The sequence below is a fragment of the Phyllobates terribilis genome, unplaced genomic scaffold (genome assembly GCF_046119375.1).
Source record: "Phyllobates terribilis strain yellow unplaced genomic scaffold, ASM4611937v1 Scaffold_40__1_contigs__length_11209783, whole genome shotgun sequence".
Taxonomy (NCBI): Eukaryota; Metazoa; Chordata; class Amphibia; order Anura; family Dendrobatidae; genus Phyllobates; species Phyllobates terribilis.
This window is the reverse complement of record NW_027362800.1, coordinates 9,953,139-9,972,269: the sequence shown is the minus strand read 5'-3', so window position 1 is coordinate 9,972,269 and position 19,131 is coordinate 9,953,139. Positions and strand designations below refer to the sequence as shown.

Below are 19,131 nucleotides of genomic sequence, written 5' to 3'. Positions count from 1 at the left end.
ATTCAGCCATCCAGGTATCCCGCCTGCAGTAGACGGAATGTGGCAATGGAACGCTGGCTGCGCGTGTCATAATAGGCTCTGAGCCTTTATATACCTGCGCACAGCAGCAGCCACCTTCAGTCTGCTGCTGGACAGCCAGCAGCAGCAGCAGCAGGAGAGGTAATTAATCAGCAACCCTCCTGCTAAGGGTAGACAGCTGCTCGTTCCACCCCACCCCCCGCCTTAATTGGTTCTCCTCCCTTCCAACGGTGTTGAGGCGGGTGGGAACAGCCGGGGGTTGAGGGTACTGTGCTAAAAGAGGTGGAGTTATGCAGATCTAAAACGCGTGGATTGCAGCAGCAGCAAGCCGAAAAGTGCAGGCATGTGAGGGATCTAGAGGTTGACAGCATGTCTTCTTAACGGGAGTCCAGGTGGCCATCTCCACAAATGGACTTTTCAGAATCCTTGGGTGGCACCGTAGTCGGAAACCAATTCTGGTTATCGCTTCTCGGCCTTTTGGCTAAGATCAAGTGTAGTATCTGTTCTTATCAGTTTAATATCTGATACGTCCCCTATCTGGGGACCATACATTAAATGGATTTTTAGAACAGGGAGATGGAAAAAGAGCTTGCTCTGTCCACTCCACGCATTGACCTGGTATTGCAGTATCTCCAGGACCGGTGCACCCCTTCTTTAATGCAGTTTCTAAAATCAGAAAGAATTGAATTCAATGCTTTTTGTTCATTTTGCTTGTTTGTCGGATTTTGGGATGGACTCTTTGGCTTTGCTTTTCTTCTCCTCATTGGATTTTTCATGTTAAAAGTTGCAGAAGCCAGATGACAAGCTCATTTTGGTTCAACTTCAGCAACTGTGCATTGCATTGCCATGTAATGTAATGTAATGCAATGCTATCTATCTAGCTCTCCCTCTATACTTCCTTTTGGATAAACAGACATATTAGGCAAGCATTTTGGAGCTTTCACCTAAATAACTACAGGTGGTGAGATAAGCTGCACAATATAATTGACCTTTCAGTATATTGTTGCACACACACCATCTATTTAGCAAATGCCCTTGTTATCAACAGCAGCCTTTTAAACTCACCTGAGCTAACAGGTATGTGAGCTGGTTACTCTGCTGCGCTTAAAATTTATTTTTTGGTTTGCTACAATGCCTTTTCTGAAACGTTGTCTCCCTCTGCTGGAACACTGACTTCTTTCATTTAATGCCTGCAGACTATAAAAGAGAAACCAACCCAAAAAGTTTGGTTGATTAGTCTGTGGCATTCTTTTAAACTGTTGCTTATGGCGGTCTCTGTGAGCTTCTCAGTGACATTCAGCCATCCAGGTATCCCGCCTGCAGTAGACGGAATGTGGCAATGGAACGCTGGCTGCGCGTGTCATAATAGGCTCTGAGCCTTTATATACCTGCGCACAGCAGCAGCCACCTTCAGTCTGCTGCTGGACAGCCAGCAGCAGCAGCAGCAGGAGAGATAATTAATCAGCAACCCTCCTGCTAAGTGTAGACAGCTGCTCGTTCCACCCCCCCCCCCGCCTTAATTGGTTCTCCACCCTTCCAACGGTGTTGAGGCGGGTGGGAACAGCCGGGGGTTGAGGGTACTGTGCTAAAAGAGGTGGAGTTATGCAGATCTAAAACGCGTGGATTGCAGCAGCAGCAAGCCGAAAAGTGCAGGCATGTGAGGGATCTAGAGGTTGACAGCATGTCTTCTTAACGGGAGTCCAGGTGGCCATCTCCACAAATGGACTTTTCAGAATCCTTGGGTGGCACCGTAGTCGGAAACCAATTCTGGTTATCGCTTCTCGGCCTTTTGGCTAAGATCAAGTGTAGTATCTGTTCTTATCAGTTTAATATCTGATACGTCCCCTATCTGGGGACCATATATTAAATGGATTTTTAGAACAGGGAGATGGAAAAAGAGCTTGCTCTGTCCACTCCACGCATTGACCTGGTATTGCAGTATCTCCAGGACCGGTGCACGGCTTCTTTAATGCAGTTTCTAAAATCAGAAAGAATTGAATTCAATGCTTTTTGTTCATTTTGCTTGTTTGTCGGATTTTGGGATGGACTCTTTGGCTTTGCTTTTCTTCTCCTCATTGGATTTTTCATGTTAAAAGTTGCAGAAGCCAGATGACAAGCTCATTTTGGTTCAACTTCAGCAACTGTGCATTGCATTGCCATGTAATGTAATGTAATGCAATGCTATCTATCTAGCTCTCCCTCTATACTTCCTTTTGAATAAACAGACATATTAGGCAAGCATATTGGAGCTTTCACCTAAATAACTACAGGTGGTGAGATAAGCTGCACAATATAATTGACCTTTCAGTATATTGTTGCACACACACCATCTATTTAGCAAATGCCCTTGTTATCAACAGCAGCCTTTTAAACTCACCTGAGCTAACAGGTATGTGAGCTGGTTGCTCTGCTGCGCTTAAAATTTCTTTTTTGGTTTGCTACAATGCCTTTTCTGAAACGTTGTCTCCCTCTGCTGGAACACTGACTTCTTTCATTTAATGCCTGCAGACTATAAAAGAGAAACCAACCCAAAAAGTTTGGTTGATTAGTCTGTGGCATTCTTTTAAACTGTTGCTTATGGCGGTCTCTGTGAGCTTCTCAGTGACATTCAGCCATCCAGGTATCCCGCCTGCAGTAGACGGAATGTGGCAATGGAACGCTGGCTGCGCGTGTCATAATAGGCTCTGAGCCTTTATATACCTGCGCACAGCAGCAGCCACCTTCAGTCTGCTGCTGGACAGCCAGCAGCAGCAGCAGCAGGAGAGGTAATTAATCAGCAACCCTCCTGCTAAGGGTAGACAGCTGCTCGTTCCACCCCCCCCCCCGCCTTAATTGGTTCTCCTCCCTTCCAACGGTGTTGAGGCGGGTGGGAACAGCCGGGGATTGAGGGTACTGTGCTAAAAGAGGTGGAGTTATGCAGATCTAAAACGCGTGGATTGCAGCAGCAGCAAGCCGAAAAGTGCAGGCATGTGAGGGATCTAGAGGTTGACAGCATGTCTTCTTAACGGGAGTCCAGGTGGCCATCTCCACAAATGGACTTTTCAGAATCCTTGGGTGGCACCGTAGTCGGAAACCAATTCTGGTTATCGCTTCTCGGCCTTTTGGCTAAGATCAAGTGTAGTATCTGTTCTTATCAGTTTAATATCTGATACGTCCCCTATCTGGGGACCATATATTAAATAGATTTTTAGAACAGGGAGATGGAAAAAGAGCTTGCTCTGTCCACTCCACGCATTGACCTGGTATTGCAGTATCTCCAGGACCGGTGCACCCCTTCTTTAATGCAGTTTCTAAAATCAGAAAGAATTGAATTCAATGCTTTTTGTTCATTTTGCTTGTTTGTCGGATTTTGGGATGGACTCTTTGGCTTTGCTTTTCTTCTCCTCATTGGATTTTTCATGTTAAAAGTTGCAGAAGCCAGATGACAAGCTCATTTTGGTTCAACTTCAGCAACTGTGCATTGCATTGCCATGTAATGTAATGTAATGCAATGCTATCTATCTAGCTCTCCCTCTATACTTCCTTTTGGATAAACAGACATATTAGGCAAGCATTTTGGAGCTTTCACCTAAATAACTACAGGTGGTGAGATAAGCTGCACAATATAATTGACCTTTCAGTATATTGTTGCACACACACCATCTATTTAGCAAATGCCCTTGTTATCAACAGCAGCCTTTTAAACTCACCTGAGCTAACAGGTATGTGAGCTGGTTACTCTGCTGCGCTTAAAATTTCTTTTTTGGTTTGCTACAATGCCTTTTCTGAAACGTTGTCTCCCTCTGCTGGAACACTGACTTCTTTCATTTAATGCCTGCAGACTATAAAAGAGAAACCAACCAAAAAAGTTTGGTTGATTAGTCTGTGGCATTCTTTTAAACTGTTGCTTATGGCGGTCTCTGTGAGCTTCTCAGTGACATTCAGCCATCCAGGTATCCCGCCTGCAGTAGACGGAATGTGGCAATGGAACGCTGGCTGCGCGTGTCATAATAGGCTCTGAGCCTTTATATACCTGCGCACAGCAGCAGCCACCTTCAGTCTGCTGCTGGACAGCCAGCAGCAGCAGCAGCAGGAGAGGTAATTAATCAGCAACCCTCCTGCTAAGGGTAGACAGCTGCTCGTTCCACCCCCCCCCCGCCTTAATTGGTTCTCCTCCCTTCCAACGGTGTTGAGGCGGGTGGGAACAGCCGGGGGTTGAGGGTACTGTGCTAAAAGAGGTGGAGTTATGCAGATCTAAAACGCGTGGATTGCAGCAGCAGCAAGCCGAAAAGTGCAGGCATGTGAGGGATCTAGAGGTTGACAGCATGTCTTCTTAACGGGAGTCCAGGTGGCCATCTCCACAAATGGACTTTTCAGAATCCTTGGGTGGCACCGTAGTCGGAAACCAATTCTGGTTATCGCTTCTCGGCCTTTTGGCTAAGATCAAGTGTAGTATCTGTTCTTATCAGTTTAATATCTGATACGTCCCCTATCTGGGGACCATATATTAAATGGATTTTTAGAACAGGGAGATGGAAAAAGAGCTTGCTCTGTCCACTGCACGCATTGACCTGGTATTGCAGTATCTCCAGGACCGGTGCACCCCTTCTTTAATGCAGTTTCTAAAATCAGAAAGAATTGAATTCAATGCTTTTTGTTCATTTTGCTTGTTTGTCGGATTTTGGGATGGACTCTTTGGCTTTGCTTTTCTTCTCCTCATTGGATTTTTCATGTTAAAAGTTGCAGAAGCCAGATGACAAGCTCATTTTGGTTCAACTTCAGCAACTGTGCATTGCATTGCCATGTAATGTAATGTAATGCAATGCTATCTATCTAGCTCTCCCTCTATACTTCCTTTTGGATAAACAGACATATTAGGCAAGCATTTTGGAGCTTTCACCTAAATAACTACAGGTGGTGAGATAAGCTGCACAATATAATTGACCTTTCAGTATATTGTTGCACACACACCATCTATTTAGCAAATGCCCTTGTTATCAACAGCAGCCTTTTAAACTCACCTGAGCTAACAGGTATGTGAGCTGGTTACTCTGCTGCGCTTAAAATTTCTTTTTTGGTTTGCTACAATGCCTTTTCTGAAACGTTGTATCCCTCTGCTGGAACACTGACTTCTTTCATTTAATGCCTGCAGACTATAAAAGAGAAACCAACCCAAAAAGTTTGGTTGATTAGTCTGTGGCATTCTTTTAAACTGTTGCTTATGGCGGTCTCTGTGAGCTTCTCAGTGACATTCAGCCATCCAGGTATCCCGCCTGCAGTAGACGGAATGTGGCAATGGAACGCTGGCTGCGCGTGTCATAATAGGCTCTGAGCCTTTATATACCTGCGCACAGCAGCAGCCACCTTCAGTCTGCTGCTGGACAGCCAGCAGCAGCAGCAGCAGGAGAGGTAATTAATCAGCAACCCTCCTGCTAAGGGTAGACAGCTGCTCGTTCCACCCCCCCCCCGCCTTAATTGGCTCTCCTCCCTTCCAACGGTGTTGAGGTGGGTGGGAACAGCCGGGGGTTGAGGGTACTGTGCTAAAAGAGGTGGAGTTATGCAGATCTAAAACGCGTGGATTGCAGCAGCAGCAAGCCGAAAAGTGCAGGCATGTGAGGGATCTAGAGGTTGACAGCATGTCTTCTTAACGGGAGTCCAGGTGGCCATCTCCACAAATGGACTTTTCAGAATCCTTGGGTGGCACCGTAGTCGGAAACCAATTCTGGTTATCGCTTCTCGGCCTTTTGGCTAAGATCAAGTGTAGTATCTTTCGAAAAGGCGGTTTTGGATGTTGGCCGCCCTAGTAGATTGATACATTATGCACACTGGGGTTTAGGCGCTTGTTAGTACGCCAGGTGGCTAATATAGTCATCTGGTGGAAAGCATGGCCCCCCAGGATCGACGCCATTGGGCCGGGGAAGATCGAAAGCCCGAAGTGTGAAGTGCCCCAGGAGTGGTGACCCTGGGGTGCCTTAACTCACTGGGATTGGGAACCCCACTTGAGTTTATGGCACATTTGCACAAGCACTTCAAATTTTCTTTCTTCGCACACACCCTTATTCCGGGCCTTCTGGCCTTAGGATGGGGAATTTTTCAATTCCCGGTCGAAGGTCCGGGCAGTATTATACTGTGAAACCTTCACTATTTATTTAATTTCTTTGTCACTGTGTGTCCACTTATTCACGTGTGTCACGTCCTACTAGGATTTTGTCGGGATGCGGTTCCCTTACGGGTTCCTCTCTTGGCAGGTCTAGGGGGGGAGTGTGTGGCCATCAGGTTCCGCTCCCCCCTGAACCCCCCTGGCTCTCCTCTTTCGGGAGGAGAGCGTTGTTGGCTCCCCTCCTCCGGGAGGGGAGCACAGTCTTTGGCTCCCAGTGCCTTGCTCGGGTGAGAACTCGGGCAGGTGCTGGGGGTAAGATTGGGTCGCCTCTGGCTTCGGCTGGAGGTGGCTTTTTGTCCCTGTTCCTCGCTGTGGCCTTTTGGCTCGGAGGGACGGGGAATGGTTTGGGGGACCCTTCTCCTTTTGGAGAGGGTTTCAAGAAGACCAGCATCCTAGTGCACTTTTTTTTGTGGCACTTGTCACTTTTTTAAGCGCACTCGGGTTTTGTACACGAATTCGGGCTTTCGATAAAAAAAAATCAAAAAAAAAAATCTGTTCTTATCAGTTTAATATCTGATACGTCCCCTATCTGGGGACCATATATTAAATGGATTTTTAGAACAGGGAGATGGAAAAAGAGCTTGCTCTGTCCACTCCACGCATTGACCTGGTATTGCAGTATCTCCAGGACCGGTGCACCCCTTCTTTAATGCAGTTTCTAAAATCAGAAAGAATTGAATTCAATGCTTTTTGTTCATTTTGCTTGTTTGTCGGATTTTGGGATGGACTCTTTGGCTTTGCTTTTCTTCTCCTCATGCCCTTGTTATCAACAGCAGCCTTTTAAACTCACCTGAGCTAACAGGTATGTGAGCTGGTTACTCTGCTGCGCTTAAAATTTCTTTTTTGGTTTGCTACAATGCCTTTTCTGAAACATTGTCTCCCTCTGCTGGAACACTGACTTCTTTCATTTAATGCCTGCAGACTATAAAAGAGAAACCAACCCAAAAAGTTTGGTTGATTAGTCTGTGGCATTCTTTTAAACTGTTGCTTATGGCGGTCTCTGTGAGCTTCTCAGTGACATTCAGCCATCCAGGTATCCCGCCTGCAGTAGACGGAATGTGGCAATGGAACGCTGGCTGCGCGTGTCATAATAGGCTCTGAGTCTTTATATACCTGCGCACAGCAGCAGCCACCTTCAGTCTGCTGCTGGACAGCCAGCAGCAGCAGCAGCAGGAGAGGTAATTAATCAGCAACCCTCCTGCTAAGGGTAGACAGCTGCTCGTTCCCCCCCCCCCCCCGCCTTAATTGGTTCTCCTCCCTTCCAACGGTGTTGAGGCGGGTGGGAACAGCCGGGGGTTGAGGGTACTGTGCTAAAAGAGGTGGAGTTATGCAGATCTAAAACGCGTGGATTGCAGCAGCAGCAAGCCGAAAAGTGCAGGCATGTGAGGGATCTAGAGGTTGACAGCATGTCTTCTTAACGGGAGTCCAGGTGGCCATCTCCACAAATGGACTTTTCAGAATCCTTGGGTGGCACCGTAGTCGGAAACCAATTCTGGTTATCGCTTCTCGGCCTTTTGGCTAAGATCAAGTGTAGTATCTGTTCTTATCAGTTTAATATCTGATACGTCCCCTATCTGGGGACCATATATTAAATGGATTTTTAGAACAGGGAGATGGAAAAAGAGCTTGCTCTGTCCACTCCACGCATTGACCTGGTATTGCAGTATCTCCAGGACCGGTGCACCCCTTCTTTAATGCAGTTTCTAAAATCAGAAAGAATTGAATTCAATGCTTTTTGTTCATTTTGCTTGTTTGTCGGATTTTGGGATGGGCTCTTTGGCTTTGCTTTTCTTCTCCTCATTGGATTTTTCATGTTAAAAGTTGCAGAAGCCAGATGACAAGCTCATTTTGGTTCAACTTCAGCAACTGTGCATTGCATTGCCATGTAATGTAATGTAATGCAATGCTATCTATCTAGCTCTCCCTCTATACTTCCTTTTGGATAAACAGACATATTAGGCAAGCATTTTGGAGCTTTCACCTAAATAACTACAGGTGGTGAGATAAGCTGCACAATATAATTGACCTTTCAGTATATTGTTGCACACACACCATCTATTTAGCAAATGCCCTTGTTATCAACAGCAGCCTTTTAAACTCACCTGAGCTAACAGGTATGTGAGCTGGTTACTCTGCTGCGCTTAAAATTTCTTTTTTGGTTTGCTACAATGCCTTTTCTGAAACGTTGTCTCCCTCTGCTGGAACACTGACTTCTTTCATTTAATGCCTGCAGAGTATAAAAGAGAAACCAACCCAAAAAGTTTGGTTGATTAGTCTGTGGCATTCTTTTAAACTGTTGCTTATGGCGGTCTCTGTGAGCTTCTCAGTGACATTCAGCCATCCAGGTATCCCGCCTGCAGTAGACGGAATGTGGCAATGGAACGCTGGCTGCGCGTGTCATAATAGGCTCTGAGCCTTTATATACCTGCGCACAGCAGCAGCCACCTTCAGTCTGCTGCTGGACAGCCAGCAGCAGCAGCAGCAGGAGAGGTAATTAATCAGCAACCCTCCTGCTAAGGGTAGACAGCTGCTCGTTCCACCCCCCCCGCCTTAATTGGTTCTCCTCCCTTCCAACGGTGTTGAGGCGGGTGGGAACAGCCGGGGGTTAAGGGTACTGTGCTAAAAGAGGTGGAGTTATGCAGATCTAAAACGCGTGGATTGCAGCAGCAGCAAGCCGAAAAGTGCAGGCATGTGAGGGATCTAGAGGTTGACAGCATGTCTTCTTAACGGGAGTCCAGGTGGCCATCTCCACAAATGGACTTTTCAGAATCCTTGGGTGGCACCGTAGTCGGAAACCAATTCTGGTTATCGCTTCTCGGCCTTTTGGCTAAGATCAAGTGTAGTATCTGTTCTTATCAGTTTAATATCTGATACGTCCCCTATCTGGGGACCATATATTAAATGGATTTTTAGAACAGGGAGATGGAAAAAGAGCTTGCTCTGTCCACTCCACGCATTGACCTGGTATTGCAGTATCTCCAGGACCGGTGCACCCCTTCTTTAATGCAGTTTCTAAAATCAGAAAGAATTGAATTCAATGCTTTTTGTTCATTTTGCTTGTTTGTCGGATTTTGGGATGGACTCTTTGGCTTTGCTTTTCTTCTCCTCATTGGATTTTTCATGTTAAAAGTTGCAGAAGCCAGATGACAAGCTCATTTTGGTTCAACTTCAGCAACTGTGCATTGCATTGCCATGTAATGTAATGTAATGCAATGCTATCTATCTAGCTCTCCCTCTATACTTCCTTTTGGATAAACAGACATATTAGGCAAGCATTTTGGAGCTTTCACCTAAATAACTACAGGTGGTGAGATAAGCTGCACAATATAATTGACCTTTCAGTATATTGTTGCACACACACCATCTATTTAGCAAATGCCCTTGTTATCAACAGCAGCCTTTTAAACTCACCTGAGCTAACAGGTATGTGAGCTGGTTACTCTGCTGCGCTTAAAATTTCTTTTTTGGTTTGCTACAATGCCTTTTCTGAAACATTGTCTCCCTCTGCTGGAACACTGACTTCTTTCATTTAATGCCTGCAGACTATAAAAGAGAAACCAACCCAAAAAGTTTGGTTGATTAGTCTGTGGCATTCTTTTAAACTGTTGCTTATGGCGGTCTCTGTGAGCTTCTCAGTGACATTCAGCCATCCAGGTATCCCGCCTGCAGTAGACGGAATGTGGCAATGGAACGCTGGCTGCGCGTGTCATAATAGGCTCTGAGCCTTTATATACCTGCGCACAGCAGCAGCCACCTTCAGTCTGCTGCTGGACAGCCAGCAGCAGCAGCAGCAGGAGAGGTAATTAATCAGCAACCCTCCTGCTAAGGGTAGACAGCTGCTCGTTCCACCCCCCCCCCCCGCCTTAATTGGTTCTCCTCCCTTCCAACGGTGTTGAGGCGGGTGGGAACAGCCGGGGGTTGAGGGTACTGTGCTAAAAGAGGTGGAGTTATGCAGATCTAAAACGCGTGGATTGCAGCAGCAGCAAGCCGAAAAGTGCAGGCATGTGAGGGATCTAGAGGTTGACAGCATGTCTTCTTAACGGGAGTCCAGGTGGCCATCTCCACAAATGGACTTTTCAGAATCCTTGGGTGGCACCGTAGTCGGAAACCAATTCTGGTTATCGCTTCTCGGCCTTTTGGCTAAGATCAAGTGTAGTATCTGTTCTTATCAGTTTAATATCTGATACGTCCCCTATCTGGGGACCATATATTAAATGGATTTTTAGAACAGGGAGATGGAAAAAGAGCTTGCTCTGTCCACTCCACGCATTGACCTGGTATTGCAGTATCTCCAGGACCGGTGCACCCCTTCTTTAATGCAGTTTCTAAAATCAGAAAGAATTGAATTCAATGCTTTTTGTTCATTTTGCTTGTTTGTCGGATTTTGGGATGGACTCTTTGGCTTTGCTTTTCTTCTCCTCATTGGATTTTTCATGTTAAAAGTTGCAGAAGCCAGATGACAAGCTCATTTTGGTTCAACTTCAGCAACTGTGCATTGCATTGCCATGTAATGTAATGTAATGCAATGCTATCTATCTAGCTCTCCCTCTATACTTCCTTTTGGATAAACAGACATATTAGGCAAGCATTTTGGAGCTTTCACCTAAATAACTACAGGTGGTGAGATAAGCTGCACAATATAATTGACCTTTCAGTATATTGTTGCACACACACCATCTATTTAGCAAATGCCCTTGTTATCAACAGCAGCCTTTTAAACTCACCTGAGCTAACAGGTATGTGAGCTGGTTACTCTGCTGCGCTTAAAATTTCTTTTTTGGTTTGCTACAATGCCTTTTCTGAAACGTTGTCTCCCTCTGCTGGAACACTGACTTCTTTCATTTAATGCCTGCAGACTATAAAAGAGAAACCAACCCAAAAAGTTTGGTTGATTAGTCTGTGGCATTCTTTTAAACTGTTGCTTATGGCGGTCTCTGTGAGCTTCTCAGTGACATTCAGCCATCCAGGTATCCCGCCTGCAGTAGACGGAATGTGGCAATGGAACGCTGGCTGCGCGTGTCATAATAGGCTCTGAGCCTTTATATACCTGCGCACAGCAGCAGCCACCTTCAGTCTGCTGCTGGACAGCCAGCAGCAGCAGCAGCAGGAGAGGTAATTAATCAGCAACCCTCCTGCTAAGGGTAGACAGCTGCTCGTTCCACCCCCCCCCGCCTTAATTGGTTCTCCTCCCTTCCAACGGTGTTGAGGCGGGTGGGAACAGCCGGGGGTTGAGGGTACTGTGCTAAAAGAGGTGGAGTTATGCAGATCTAAAACGCGTGGATTGCAGCAGCAGCAAGCCGAAAAGTGCAGGCATGTGAGGGATCTAGAGGTTGACAGCATGTCTTCTTAACGGGAGTCCAGGTGGCCATCTCCACAAATGGACTTTTCAGAATCCTTGGGTGGCACCGTAGTCGGAAACCAATTCTGGTTATCGCTTCTCGGCCTTTTGGCTAAGATCAAGTGTAGTATCTGTTCTTATCAGTTTAATATCTGATACGTCCCCTATCTGGGGACCATATATTAAATGGATTTTTAGAACAGGGAGATGGAAAAAGAGCTTGCTCTGTCCACTCCACGCATTGACCTGGTATTGCAGTATCTCCAGGACCGGTGCACCCCTTCTTTAATGCAGTTTCTAAAATCAGAAAGAATTGAATTCAATGCTTTTTGTTCATTTTGCTTGTTTGTCGGATTTTGGGATGGACTCTTTGGCTTTGCTTTTCTTCTCCTCATTGGATTTTTCATGTTAAAAGTTGCAGAAGCCAGATGACAAGCTCATTTTGGTTCAACTTCAGCAACTGTGCATTGCATTGCCATGTAATGTAATGTAATGCAATGCTATCTATCTAGCTCTCCCTCTATACTTCCTTTTGGATAAACAGACATATTAGGCAAGCATTTTGGAGCTTTCACCTAAATAACTACAGGTGGTGAGATAAGCTGCACAATATAATTGACCTTTCAGTATATTGTTGCACACACACCATCTATTTAGCAAATGCCCTTGTTATCAACAGCAGCCTTTTAAACTCACCTGAGCTAACAGGTATGTGAGCTGGTTACTCTGCTGCGCTTAAAATTTCTTTTTTGGTTTGCTACAATGCCTTTTCTGAAACATTGTCTCCCTCTGCTGGAACACTGACTTCTTTCATTTAATGCCTGCAGACTATAAAAGAGAAACCAACCCAAAAAGTTTGGTTGATTAGTCTGTGGCATTCTTTTATACTGTTGCTTATGGCGGTCTCTGTGAGCTTCTCAGTGACATTCAGCCATCCAGGTATCCCGCCTGCAGTAGACGGAATGTGGCAATGGAACGCTGGCTGCGCGTGTCATAATAGGCTCTGAGCCTTTATATACCTGCGCACAGCAGCAGCCACCTTCAGTCTGCTGCTGGACAGCCAGCAGCAGCAGCAGCAGGAGAGGTAATTAATCAGCAACCCTCCTGCTAAGGGTAGACAGCTGCTCGTTCCACCCCCCCCCCCCCCGCCTTAATTGGTTCTCCTCCCTTCCAACGGTGTTGAGGCGGGTGGGAACAGCCGGGGGTTGAGGGTACTGTGCTAAAAGAGGTGGAGTTATGCAGATCTAAAACGCGTGGATTGCAGCAGCAGCAAGCCGAAAAGTGCAGGCATGTGAGGGATCTAGAGGTTGACAGCATGTCTTCTTAACGGGAGTCCAGGTGGCCATCTCCACAAATGGACTTTTCAGAATCCTTGGGTGGCACCGTAGTCGGAAACCAATTCTGGTTATCGCTTCTCGGCCTTTTGGCTAAGATCAAGTGTAGTATCTGTTCTTATCAGTTTAATATCTGATACGTCCCCTATCTGGGGACCATATATTAAATGGATTTTTAGAACAGGGAGATGGAAAAAGAGCTTGCTCTGTCCACTCCACGCATTGACCTGGTATTGCAGTATCTCCAGGACCGGTGCACCCCTTCTTTAATGCAGTTTCTAAAATCAGAAAGAATTGAATTCAATGCTTTTTGTTCATTTTGCTTGTTTGTCGGATTTTGGGATGGACTCTTTGGCTTTGCTTTTCTTCTCCTCATTGGATTTTTCATGTTAAAAGTTGCAGAAGCCAGATGACAAGCTCATTTTGGTTCAACTTCAGCAACTGTGCATTGCATTGCCATGTAATGTAATGTAATGCAATGCTATCTATCTAGCTCTCCCTCTATACTTCCTTTTGGATAAACAGACATATTAGGCAAGCATTTTGGAGCTTTCACCTAAATAACTACAGGTGGTGAGATAAGCTGCACAATATAATTGACCTTTCAGTATATTGTTGCACACACACCATCTATTTAGCAAATGCCCTTGTTATCAACAGCAGCCTTTTAAACTCACCTGAGCTAACAGGTATGTGAGCTGGTTACTCTGCTGCGCTTAAAATTTCTTTTTTGGTTTGCTACAATGCCTTTTCTGAAACGTTGTCTCCCTCTGCTGGAACACTGACTTCTTTCATTTAATGCCTGCAGACTATAAAAGAGAAACCAACCCAAAAAGTTTGGTTGATTAGTCTGTGGCATTCTTTTAAACTGTTGCTTATGGCGGTCTCTGTGAGCTTCTCAGTGACATTCAGCCATCCAGGTATCCCGCCTGCAGTAGACGGAATGTGGCAATGGAACGCTGGCTGCGCGTGTCATAATAGGCTCTGAGCCTTTATATACCTGCGCACAGCAGCAGCCACCTTCAGTCTGCTGCTGGACAGCCAGCAGCAGCAGCAGCAGGAGAGGTAATTAATCAGCAACCCTCCTGCTAAGGGTAGACAGCTGCTCGTTCCACCCCCCCCCCGCCTTAATTGGTTCTCCTCCCTTCCAACGGTGTTGAGGCGGGTGGGAACAGCCGGGGGTTGAGGGTACTGTGCTAAAAGAGGTGGAGTTATGCAGATCTAAAACGCGTGGATTGCAGCAGCAGCAAGCCGAAAAGTGCAGGCATGTGAGGGATCTAGAGGTTGACAGCATGTCTTCTTAACGGGAGTCCAGGTGGCCATCTCCACAAATGGACTTTTCAGAATCCTTGGGTGGCACCGTAGTCGGAAACCAATTCTGGTTATCGCTTCTCGGCCTTTTGGCTAAGATCAAGTGTAGTATCTGTTCTTATCAGTTTAATATCTGATACGTCCCCTATCTGGGGACCATATATTAAATGGATTTTTAGAACAGGGAGATGGAAAAAGAGCTTGCTCTGTCCACTCCACGCATTGACCTGGTATTGCAGTATCTCCAGGACCGGTGCACCCCTTCTTTAATGCAGTTTCTAAAATCAGAAAGAATTGAATTCAATGCTTTTTGTTCATTTTGCTTGTTTGTCGGATTTTGGGATGGACTCTTTGGCTTTGCTTTTCTTCTCCTCATTGGATTTTTCATGTTAAAAGTTGCAGAAGCCAGATGACAAGCTCATTTTGGTTCAACTTCAGCAACTGTGCATTGCATTGCCATGTAATGTAATGTAATGCAATGCTATTTATCTAGCTCTCCCTCTATACTTCCTTTTGGATAAACAGACATATTAGGCAAGCATTTTGGAGCTTTCACCTAAATAACTACAGGTGGTGAGATAAGCTGCACAATATAATTGACCTTTCAGTATATTGTTGCACACACACCATCTATTTAGCAAATGCCCTTGTTATCAACAGCAGCCTTTTAAACTCACCTGAGCTAACAGGTATGTGAGCTGGTTACTCTGCTGCGCTTAAAATTTCTTTTTTGGTTTGCTACAATGCCTTTTCTGAAACGTTGTCTCCCTCTGCTGGAACACTGACTTCTTTCATTTAATGCCTGCAGACTATAAAAGAGAAACCAACCCAAAAAGTTTGGTTGATTAGTCTGTGGCATTCTTTTAAACTGTTGCTTATGGCGGTCTCTGTGAGCTTCTCAGTGACATTCAGCCATCCAGGTATCCCGCCTGCAGTAGACGGAATGTGGCAATGGAACGCTGGCTGCGCGTGTCATAATAGGCTCTGAGCCTTTATATACCTGCGCACAGCAGCAGCCACCTTCAGTCTGCTGCTGGACAGCCAGCAGCAGCAGCAGCAGGAGAGGTAATTAATCAGCAACCCTCCTGCTAAGGGTAGACAGCTGCTCGTTCCACCCCCCCCCCCCGCCTTAATTGGTTCTCCTCCCTTCCAACGGTGTTGAGGCGGGTGGGAACAGCCGGGGGTTGAGGGTACTGTGCTAAAAGAGGTGGAGTTATGCAGATCTAAAACGCGTGGATTGCAGCAGCAGCAAGCCGAAAAGTGCAGGCATGTGAGGGATCTAGAGGTTGACAGCATGTCTTCTTAACGGGAGTCCAGGTGGCCATCTCCACAAATGGACTTTTCAGAATCCTTGGGTGGCACCGTAGTCGGAAACCAATTCTGGTTATCGCTTCTCGGCCTTTTGGCTAAGATCAAGTGTAGTATCTGTTCTTATCAGTTTAATATCTGATACGTCCCCTATCTGGGGACCATATATTAAATGGATTTTTAGAACAGGGAGATGGAAAAAGAGCTTGCTCTGTCCACTCCACGCATTGACCTGGTATTGCAGTATCTCCAGGACCGGTGCACCCCTTCTTTAATGCAGTTTCTAAAATCAGAAAGAATTGAATTCAATGCTTTTTGTTCATTTTGCTTGTTTGTCGGATTTTGGGATGGACTCTTTGGCTTTGCTTTTCTTCTCCTCATTGGATTTTTCATGTTAAAAGTTGCAGAAGCCAGATGACAAGCTCATTTTGGTTCAACTTCAGCAACTGTGCATTGCATTGCCATGTAATGTAATGCAATGCTATCTATCTAGCTCTCCCTCTATACTTCCTTTTGGATAAACAGACATATTAGGCAAGCATTTTGGAGCTTTCACCTAAATAACTACAGGTGGTGAGATAAGCTGCACAATATAATTGACCTTTCAGTATATTGTTGCACACACACCATCTATTTAGCAAATGCCCTTGTTATCAACAGCAGCCTTTTAAACTCACCTGAGCTAACAGGTATGTGAGCTGGTTACTCTGCTGCGCTTAAAATTTCTTTTTTGGTTTGCTACAATGCCTTTTCTGAAACGTTGTCTCCCTCTGCTGGAACACTGACTTCTTTCATTTAATGCCTGCAGACTATAAAAGAGAAACCAACCCAAAAAGTTTGGTTGATTAGTCTGTGGCATTCTTTTAAACTGTTGCTTATGGCGGTCTCTGTGAGCTTCTCAGTGACATTCAGCCATCCAGGTATCCCGCCTGCAGTAGACGGAATGTGGCAATGGAACGCTGGCTGCGCGTGTCATAATAGGCTCTGAGCCTTTATATACCTGCGCACAGCAGCAGCCACCTTCAGTCTGCTGCTGGACAGCCAGCAGCAGCAGCAGCAGGAGAGGTAATTAATCAGCAACCCTCCTGCTAAGGGTAGACAGCTGCTCGTTCCACCCCCCCCCCGCCTTAATTGGTTCTCCTCCCTTCCAACGGTGTTGAGGCGGGTGGGAACAGCCGGGGGTTGAGGGTACTGTGCTAAAAGAGGTGGAGTTATGCAGATCTAAAACGCGTGGATTGCAGCAGCAGCAAGCCGAAAAGTGCAGGCATGTGAGGGATCTAGAGGTTGACAGCATGTCTTCTTAACGGGAGTCCAGGTGGCCATCTCCACAAATGGACTTTTCAGAATCCTTGGGTGGCACCGTAGTCGGAAACCAATTCTGGTTATCGCTTCTCGGCCTTTTGGCTAAGATCAAGTGTAGTATCTGTTCTTATCAGTTTAATATCTGATACGTCCCCTATCTGGGGACCATATATTAAATGGATTTTTAGAACAGGGAGATGGAAAAAGAGCTTGCTCTGTCCACTCCACGCATTGACCTGGTATTGCAGTATCTCCAGGACCGGTGCACCCCTTCTTTAATGCAGTTTCTAAAATCAGAAAGAATTGAATTCAATGCTTTTTGTTCATTTTGCTTGTTTGTCGGATTTTGGGATGGACTCTTTGGCTTTGCTTTTCTTCTCCTCATTGGATTTTTCATGTTAAAAGTTGCAGAAGCCAGATGACAAGCTCATTTTGGTTCAACTTCAGCAACTGTGCATTGCATTGCCATGTAATGTAATGTAATGCAATGCTATCTATCTAGCTCTCCCTCTATACTTCCTTTTGGATAAACAGACATATTAGGCAAGCATTTTGGAGCTTTCACCTAAATAACTACAGGTGGTGAGATAAGCTGCACAATATAATTGACCTTTCAGTATATTGTTGCACACACACCATCTATTTAGCAAATGCCCTTGTTATCAACAGCAGCCTTTTAAACTCACCTGAGCTAACAGGTATGTGAGCTGGTTACTCTGCTGCGCTTAAAATTTCTTTTTTGGTTTGCTACAATGCCTTTTCTGAAACGTTGTCTCCCTCTGCTGGAACACTGACTTCTTTCATTTAATGCCTGCAGACTATAAAAGAGAAACCAACCCAAAAAGTTTGGTTGATTAGTCTGTGGCATTCTTTTAAACTGTTGCTTATGGCGGTCTCTGTGAGCTTCTCAGTGACATTCAGCCATCCAGGTATCCCGCCTGCAGTAGACGGAATGTGGCAATGGAACGCTGGCTGCGCGTGTCATAATAGGCTCTGAGCCTTTATATACCTGCGCACAGCAGCAGCCACCTTCAGTCTGCTGCTGGACAGCCAGCAGCAGCAGCAGCAGGAGAGGTAATTAATCAGCAACCCTCCTGCTAAGGGTAGACAGCTGCTCGTTCCACCCCCCCCCCGCCTTAATTGGTTCTCCTCCCTTCCAACGGTGTTGAGGCGGGTGGGAACAGCCGGGGGTTGAGGGTACTGTGCTAAAAGAGGTGGAGTTATGCAGATCTAAAACGCGTGGATTGCAGCAGCAGCAAGCCGAAAAGTGCAGGCATGTGAGGGATCTAGAGGTTGACAGCATGTCTTCTTAACGGGAGTCCAGGTGGCCATCTCCACAAATGGACTTTTCAGAATCCTTGGGTGGCACCGTAGTCGGAAACCAATTCTGGTTATCGCTTCTCGGCCTTTTGGCTAAGATCAAGTGTAGTATCTGTTCTTATCAGTTTAATATTTGATACGTCCCCTATCTGGGGACCATATATTAAATGGATTTTTAGAACAGGGAGATGGAAAAAGAGCTTGCTCTGTCCACTCCACGCATTGACCTGGTATTGCAGTATCTCCAGGACCGGTGCACCCCTTCTTTAATGCAGTTTCTAAAATCAGAAAGAATTGAATTCAATGCTTTTTGTTCATTTTGCTTGTTTGTCGGATTTTGGGATGGACTCTTTGGCTTTGCTTTTCTTCTCCTCATTGGATTTTTCATGTTAAAAGTTGCAGAAGCCAGATGACAAGCTCATTTTGGTTCAACTTCAGCAACTGTGCATTGCATTGCCATGTAATGTAATGTAATGCAATGCTATCTATCTAGCTCTCCCTCTATACTTCCTTTTGGATAAACAGACATATTAGGCAAGCATTTTGGAGCTTTCACCTAAATAACTACAGGTGGTGAGATAAGCTGCACAATATAATTGACCTTTCAGTATATTGTTGCACACACACCATCTATTTAGCAAATGCCCTTGTTATCAACAGCAGCCTTTTAAACTCACCTGAGCTAACAGGTATGTGAGCTGGTTACTCTGCTGCGCTTAAAATTTCTTTTTTGGTTTGCTACAATGCCTTTTCTGAAACGTTGTCTCCCTCTGCTGGAACACTGACTTCTTTCATTTAATGCCTGCAGACTATAAAAGAGAAACCAACCCAAAAAGTTTGGTTGATTAGTCTGTGGCATTCTTTTAAACTGTTGCTTATGGCGGTCTCTGTGAGCTTCTCAGTGACATTCAGCCATCCAGGTATCCCGCCTGCAGTAGACGGAATGTGGCAATGGAACGCTGGCTGCGCGTGTCATAATAGGCTCTGAGCCTTTATATACCTGCGCACAGCAGCAGCCACCTTCAGTCTGCTGCTGGACAGCCAGCAGCAGCAGCAGCAGC

General features: G+C 45.7%; 14 non-coding genes and 1 pseudogene across 14 annotated transcripts; all 15 read left to right on the top strand.

Moving 5' to 3' along the window:
- The first annotated feature begins 479 nt into the window (after positions 1 to 479).
- Positions 480 to 670, top strand: LOC141184283 (U2 spliceosomal RNA). The gene has a single exon (XR_012259053.1). It is a non-coding gene; the product is annotated as a U2 spliceosomal RNA (small nuclear RNA).
- Positions 671 to 1,791: 1,121 nt separating this feature from the next.
- On the top strand, positions 1,792 to 1,982 carry LOC141184603 (U2 spliceosomal RNA). The gene has a single exon (XR_012259343.1). It is a non-coding gene; the product is annotated as a U2 spliceosomal RNA (small nuclear RNA).
- A 1,121-nt stretch (positions 1,983 to 3,103) lies between these two features.
- On the top strand, positions 3,104 to 3,294 carry LOC141187239 (U2 spliceosomal RNA). Its single transcript, XR_012261444.1, has one exon. It is a non-coding gene; the product is annotated as a U2 spliceosomal RNA (small nuclear RNA).
- A 1,120-nt stretch (positions 3,295 to 4,414) lies between these two features.
- Positions 4,415 to 4,605, top strand: LOC141185106 (U2 spliceosomal RNA). Its single transcript, XR_012259799.1, has one exon. It is a non-coding gene; the product is annotated as a U2 spliceosomal RNA (small nuclear RNA).
- A 1,120-nt stretch (positions 4,606 to 5,725) lies between these two features.
- Positions 5,726 to 5,817, top strand: LOC141186276 (U2 spliceosomal RNA; annotated as a pseudogene).
- A 795-nt stretch (positions 5,818 to 6,612) lies between these two features.
- Positions 6,613 to 6,801, top strand: LOC141185808 (U2 spliceosomal RNA). Its single transcript, XR_012260421.1, has one exon. It is a non-coding gene; the product is annotated as a U2 spliceosomal RNA (small nuclear RNA).
- Positions 6,802 to 7,655: 854 nt separating this feature from the next.
- On the top strand, positions 7,656 to 7,846 carry LOC141190475 (U2 spliceosomal RNA). Its single transcript, XR_012264501.1, has one exon. It is a non-coding gene; the product is annotated as a U2 spliceosomal RNA (small nuclear RNA).
- Positions 7,847 to 8,964: 1,118 nt separating this feature from the next.
- LOC141190474 (U2 spliceosomal RNA) lies at positions 8,965 to 9,155 on the top strand. The gene has a single exon (XR_012264500.1). It is a non-coding gene; the product is annotated as a U2 spliceosomal RNA (small nuclear RNA).
- Positions 9,156 to 10,277: 1,122 nt separating this feature from the next.
- Positions 10,278 to 10,468, top strand: LOC141190473 (U2 spliceosomal RNA). Its single transcript, XR_012264499.1, has one exon. It is a non-coding gene; the product is annotated as a U2 spliceosomal RNA (small nuclear RNA).
- A 1,119-nt stretch (positions 10,469 to 11,587) lies between these two features.
- Positions 11,588 to 11,778, top strand: LOC141190472 (U2 spliceosomal RNA). Its single transcript, XR_012264498.1, has one exon. It is a non-coding gene; the product is annotated as a U2 spliceosomal RNA (small nuclear RNA).
- Positions 11,779 to 12,902: 1,124 nt separating this feature from the next.
- LOC141190471 (U2 spliceosomal RNA) lies at positions 12,903 to 13,093 on the top strand. The gene has a single exon (XR_012264497.1). It is a non-coding gene; the product is annotated as a U2 spliceosomal RNA (small nuclear RNA).
- Positions 13,094 to 14,213: 1,120 nt separating this feature from the next.
- Positions 14,214 to 14,404, top strand: LOC141190470 (U2 spliceosomal RNA). The gene has a single exon (XR_012264496.1). It is a non-coding gene; the product is annotated as a U2 spliceosomal RNA (small nuclear RNA).
- Positions 14,405 to 15,526: 1,122 nt separating this feature from the next.
- Positions 15,527 to 15,717, top strand: LOC141190469 (U2 spliceosomal RNA). Its single transcript, XR_012264495.1, has one exon. It is a non-coding gene; the product is annotated as a U2 spliceosomal RNA (small nuclear RNA).
- A 1,115-nt stretch (positions 15,718 to 16,832) lies between these two features.
- On the top strand, positions 16,833 to 17,023 carry LOC141190468 (U2 spliceosomal RNA). The gene has a single exon (XR_012264494.1). It is a non-coding gene; the product is annotated as a U2 spliceosomal RNA (small nuclear RNA).
- A 1,120-nt stretch (positions 17,024 to 18,143) lies between these two features.
- On the top strand, positions 18,144 to 18,334 carry LOC141184866 (U2 spliceosomal RNA). Its single transcript, XR_012259581.1, has one exon. It is a non-coding gene; the product is annotated as a U2 spliceosomal RNA (small nuclear RNA).
- Positions 18,335 to 19,131: the final 797 nt, after the last annotated feature.